Here is a 6422-nt window from a genome sequence, read left to right as displayed (position 1 = left end):
CATAATTCTTTTAGAAAGCAATTTAGATCAAGGTAATTTCTTATTTAAATGAAGAAGCACACAAAACATACGATACACGCAGAAGTGTTAATGGGAACAGATCATAAGGGATTATAGTAGCTGGCAAAGAGCCCCACCAAGAAATCACCATACCAATGAACATTTCAGGAGCAGCAGAGTTAGCCTAGATTTGGTTTCCATGGCAATAAATGTTGAACTGAGATATGCTACTACCTCTTCTGAAGAGAAGAGTCAGAAATAAGTAAAATGTTTCCCTTAATGACTTGAAGAATTGTAAAAGCCAATCAAAACCCATCATAGTCAGAAGAACTATGTTATTTTTTTCATTTTTCCATTGATTAGAAAAAAGGTGAGTACTTATCAGTGACTTCCAAAAGTATAGTGATTCCATGCTGGACCCTCAACACCACGACCACCACCAAACCAACAAACACAACAAACCCACTGCCATTGAGTTGATTCCAACTCTTAGAACAGGCAGCAACAGTTCCATGGCGTTTCCAGGCTTTCAAGTCTTTCCAGGCTGAGACAGCTTCATTTTTCCCCTGTAGAGAGGCCGGTAGATTTGAACTGTGTACCTTAAGAGTTAGCAGCCTAACACTTAACCCATTGAGTCATCAGGGCCACATTGAGCAGTGCACTTGAGGATTAGGAGACCAGATGGTGCTGCAGAAGCAAGGTCATCGATGGCTATGGTTTGAGAACCAAAAGCAAAAACTCAAGCTCCAATCCCCAGGGCATGTAGTTCTTCTAATCTGTTGCCCCAAGCAATGTGATAGTGTGGCTACCTGGATCCCATAATCTATATATCATCCCTTTGTTAGAACACCTTAAAACCACCTCAAGAAACTGCACGGTAGATGGTGTCAGTTTCCTCTGTGGGGCAGGGGAGGGGACCAATTCCCACCATCAGGTGTAAGGTGTCTAAGACTCAGAATGGAACCATACCCAAGATGAATGGAGAGGGGGCATAGAGTGGAGACCCAATGCCCATCTGTAGACAATTGGACATCCTCTCACAGAGTGGTCACAGGGAAGAGATGAGCCAGTCAGGGTGCAGTATAACACCGATGAAACATACAACTTTCTTCTAGTTCTTTGGTTCTTCCTTCCCCTTATATTGACCTCAATTCTACCTTACAAATCAGACAGACCAGAGCATGCACACTGCTACAGATAAGAGCCCGAAACACAGGGAATACGGGATAGATAAACCCTCAGGTCCAACAATGAGAGTAGAGATACCAGGAGGATTAGAGGAGAGTGGGGAGATAGGGCGAATCGATCACAAGGATCAATATAGAACCCCCTCCCAGGGGGACGAATAATGCAAAAGTGGGGGAGGGGCAATGGAGGATGATGGAAGATATGGAAAAAATAATCTATAATTTATCAAGGGTTCACGAGGGAGGGCGGGGGAAGAAATGGGGAGCTGATATCAGGGGCTTAAGTGGGAAGAGAATGCTTTGAAAATGATCATGGCATCATATGTGCAGGTATGCTTGACACACTGGAGAAATGTATGGATTGTGATAGGAGATGTAAGAGCCCCCAATAAAAGGATTTTTTTTAAATAGGGAAATCTATAATAAAGGCTTCCAACACACACACACGCACACAAGTAATAAATATTACTCATACCACTGCAAAAAAACTTCATGAGAATCAAAATAAAACATTAAGCCTATCTCACCTGGATTTTGAAAAGATCTCAATAGCAGATTTAACCCATTGAACACTAATGACAGAAGACATGATGAGCCGTGGGATGACATCAAAAACATCTTATATAAAGAACAGAAAGTCATTAAAAAGACAGAAAAGAGCTTTGCACCATGGTAATATTGGAGTCAGTGAGGCATATTCAAGGTGCAATTATTGCTAATTGAAAACTTTCTCCAACCCCCTGCCGTGATGACATTGGCAATTTCTGACAGTCCTGAGATATTTTCAAAGTTCAGGTGGGATAGGTTCAAGGTTTTATTTATGTCCTCCGGTTTGAATTTTATTCAACTTCAACCTGAGCTCACACATGAGTAATTGATGGTCTCTTCCACAGTCTGGCCTTGTCGTTGTTTTACTTGCTGAGATTGAACTTCTCCATTATCTCATGCCGCACATGTAGTCCATTGGAATGTTGTGTGTTGCCACTGGAGAAGTCCGTGTGGATAGCTGCTGTTCGTGCTGTTAAAAAAAGGTAGTTGTGATGAAGAACTCATTGGTCTTACATAATTCTACCATGTGATCTCAAGCTTTGTTTGGATCACCAAGGCGGTGATAGGTAGGTTTATTGTGCCAGCCTGGCCAAGAGGAACATTAAAAAAAAAAAAGACTAATTCCCACCATGTAGCAGTATTCTATAGTCACCCCCATATAACAGACAATCCTACAAGAGTAATTAGTGAACTTTATTGGGAGACTAGATCAAGAGGAGGAGAGATCATATCTATTTTGGAGGAAGGAATTGCATTTCTGATGGTGGGTGGGCCGAGTGGCCACCTAGCCATTGTTAAAACCCTTAACATTATTTATAGAGACAAGGCACCAGGTATTATGCTCCTAAGTGGGCATTTTTGACCCATTTTGTTCACAAACAACCCTGGTGAGCCAGGAAACATACTAGAGACAACCCAGAACCTAAGACTCTGTTCTTCTGAGATGCACAACAGCCTCCACAGAACATATCAGAAGGACCCGAATTAGAAACCCCACTAAACAAACTGGACTTCACCTTACACTTACTTATAACTGAAACAAGTAATAGAAATAGTCCCTTGAACTTTAAGGTGTAATGCCTTAAAGTTGGAAGGAGATGCAGATGATCACTATCCCAAGATTAAGGAATTGTGGTCATTGGACTTTACCCAACAAATGGCGACCCAAGACTAATATATATTTGCTGCTGTCACGATCTCTCTGCCTTTTCAGGGCATGGGTTAGTCTACCAAACCTGGTTCTGCCCTCGGCAATGAGTGTTCCTAAGAGTATTGCCCTCTCTCCAACTCTTGTGGCCTGTATAACTAATATCTAGTTATCCACATTTAAGATATACAAGTTAATAATTCATGTATTGAATTCTGATAAAAAGTCCTCCTATACATGCATAAAATTCTTTGCTCAACAATGCTGTACCAATGACTAAGACAATGTTATTATACATAGAGTTACCTTAAGCTCCATGGGAAAGATGAGTGTGCACTGCAATAGCATATCAATGTCTCCAAAAGGGAACCAAGAGCTTATAGAAATAATTATATGAATGAATTTTGAGTTTTCACTTGATTGTAAGCCCCAATATAATAACAATCAGTTTTTATGCCACAGCCCTACCTCAAGAGGAGATCACTGAAGACATGGGTGCCATAGCAAAGTAGGATGAAGAAGATAATTGCCTTTGTGGAAAATAGTATCTGGGGTTTTAAAATCTTGTCTCAAACAAGCAGCCATCTAGGTGAGGAATCAACTCAGTCCCCAGCTAAGTACACCAGCTTGTGTGATACAAGGATTGCAAATCATACGATCCAAATCTGGAGGAGGGAACTGTACCAGTGCCTAAATTCTAAACACCTGGTTTGCAGAAAGCTGTGAATGATAGTGGTAGACCAAAATCCATTTACAGGGTCCCTGTGAGGATTGAGTCCCCGGAGAATCCCCAGTGCATACAGGCTAGGAATATTAGCAGCCCCAATACAAGACCAAAAGCATTGTAAAGTGGATTTTAGTGGCTAGAATGTAACATCTTGTCATTTGCTCTCCCTCAGGACCAAATGTGAATTTATTCTAAGCTTTCAAAATTCATTGCTTTCTCTTAGTTTGAAGTCTTTAACTGTTTTATACAGTCATTGTTGTTGGGTCTCTGTTTTTGCTTGTCCTTATTTTGTATGTTTATCTGTGTAGGGAAGCTTCCAAGGGTGCATTCTGAAGACAGTAGCTGGATTTATGACTGCCTGGGACACAGAAAGGACCCCTGGTGGCAAAGTGGTTATGCATGGTTATTTGCAGGTGATATTCAAAGACGGGAGTTCTGGAGGTGTGGAGGGCCTGCTAACCGTAAAGTCAGCAGTTCGAAACACCACCCCCTCCGTGGGAAAACGATGAGGCTTTCTACTCCCATAAAGATTTACAGTTTTGGAAACACACAGGCTCCATTCTACCCTGTCTTCTAGAGCCACTAAAAGTCAGAATCAACTTGATGGCAATGAGCTTGGTTTTGGTGTTGGAGGAAGGAAGAGGAGGGTAGGGGAAACGGGCAGTCTACACCAATGAGTACAAGGAGGAAAAAAATGTTCCAAAGTTGATTATGGCAATAATTGCACAATCCTTCGTAATATGGTCTAACTATCGAATTGTACGATATGTTCATAATAGTGCAATAAAATTTAAAACAGCAACAACACCTCCAATTCACTACCAGTGAGTCTATTGCCACTCACTGCAACCCTCTGGGACATGGTCGAACCACCCCTGTGCATTTCCAAGACGGGAACTCTACTGAGTCAGAAAGCCTAGTCTTTCCCTTGCAGCATTCCTGGTGGTTTTTGAACTGCTGACCCTGCAGGTAGCTGCCCCCTACACCTCCAAGGCTCCTGCCTTTAGAACAGCACCTGTAAACGGCAACTCTGTAAACAAAGTCCCCAGGTTGGCAGCAGTTTGGTCAGAAAATGCTTTAAACAAGAATTACCTTTGACAATTTGTTATCGAAACCCAAAATTAAACTGTTGAGAAGAGTAAATATCAAAGACATCATCCGTTTTGTGCTAGCAGATTGGTGCCCAACGACCTCTGAGCCAATTTCAACTTCTTGTACTTCTCTCGCAGGGGTGCAGGGAAGATGCCCATTATCCCCTTAATATAGTGTTAGGCATCTCGGAAACGTATCCGTCCTACTTCCAAAAATCATTTAACTCTCACATAGCCACATGCATAAAGTAAGTTTACATCCTCTTATAGGCTAGAACTAGTGGGAATGCTAAGATTGTTTATCATTAACCATAACATTCATTCGTTCTTCAATGATTCATTACTCACGTGGTCTATCCCAGGCTTGCTCTTGAACACTTAAGATATAAAACACAAAGTACACAAGTTACCCAAAGATGCAATAATATAACGTTATTCTCAAGGAATTAAGAACCTTCCTCAGAGAAATACCTATAAACCAATGATTATAACAAGGAATTGGAAGAAACCTGTTACTCCTTCACAGTCTTCTTGCTGAAGAAAGAAATAACTATCTGTTGCCATAGAGATTTACAGTCTTGGAAACCCTGCGGAGCACTTCTAATCTCCTATAAGGTTGCTTCAAGTTGGAAATGATGCAGCAGCTGTGGGGTCTGTGTTGGGCTTCTTAATGATAACGTCAGATAACCTTCAAGACCCTCTGCACACCCCTTGAGTCTCACCTCTGATACACATAAAGATTTACTTTATCACTTTGTCACCACCTCTGATCGCTTCCCTGAATTCTAGCTCCTCTATTTTGGTTTAGCTTTTCTTATGACTTACTCAGATGTGTTTCCTTCTATCTAGAATGATCTCTCTTTGCCCTTTATCTTGCTAACTTCTAGTTATCTTTCATTTCAGAGTATTAACAGTATTTCACAGAACTATGAGGTCCCCCTATAAGACATGTGAGCATCTCACATAAGTCACCATTGTGTCTCCAACTGCAAATAGTGGGCCTTGTATGAGTTAGTTCCAACTCATAGGAACTCAACAGGACAAAGTAGCATGGCTCTTTAGGGTTTCCAAGATTGTACATCTTGCCTGGAACAGACAGCTTCATCGTTCGCCCACAGAGCAACTGGTGCTCAGTAACCACTAACATTGCAGTTAGCAGCCCACTGCATCACTAGGGCTCCTTTGGTGCATAATAAAGCTCAAGCATTTGTTGACTGAGTGAAATGGCTGAGGAGTGGATAAGAACCCGAGCGGCACAAACAGTTCATGCACTTGGCTGCTAAGCAAAAGGTTGGAATTTCAAGTCCACTCAGAGGCATGCTAGAAGAAGATCTGACATTCTACTTCCCAGAAAATCAGCCACCGAAAGCCCTGCGGTGCCCAGCGCTACCCTGACCCATATGCAGTCACCGCACATCAGAGTGGAGCCCACAGCAACAGTTCTTGTAAGGTGAGCACAAAAGAGCTCATTGCCATAGCCTGGCCTCTCTCTCAGCAGCAGGAGGTGGTGCTGCTCATAATAATGTTTATTGTTGGAGTAATATAGCAAAGTGGCTAAAGAGATTAAAATTTAATTTGAAAGTGTTACAGAATGCATAAATTCCTGCAGCGCAGGTTCCATATTTGGTTAACTCGATTTCTAAGGAGCAATTCTTCCATGCGTAAGGGCAAAGGGTGAGTGCACACGAGGTGAGGGCTCTATTAACCTGAGTATAGTGTGT

The 6422-nt window shown here is 41.9% G+C and overlaps 1 non-coding gene across 1 annotated transcript; it reads left to right on the top strand.

The window, feature by feature from the left end:
• The first annotated feature begins 1845 nt into the window (after positions 1-1845).
• On the top strand, positions 1846-1988 carry LOC142447430 (U4 spliceosomal RNA). Its single transcript, XR_012784136.1, has one exon. It is a non-coding gene; the product is annotated as a U4 spliceosomal RNA (small nuclear RNA).
• Positions 1989-6422: the final 4434 nt, after the last annotated feature.

Source organism: Tenrec ecaudatus, chromosome 4 (genome assembly GCF_050624435.1).
Source record: "Tenrec ecaudatus isolate mTenEca1 chromosome 4, mTenEca1.hap1, whole genome shotgun sequence".
Lineage (NCBI taxonomy): Eukaryota > Metazoa > Chordata > Mammalia > Afrosoricida > Tenrecidae > Tenrec > Tenrec ecaudatus.
Note: the sequence above shows the minus strand (reverse complement) of the source record. Positions and strands in the feature narration are given on the sequence as shown.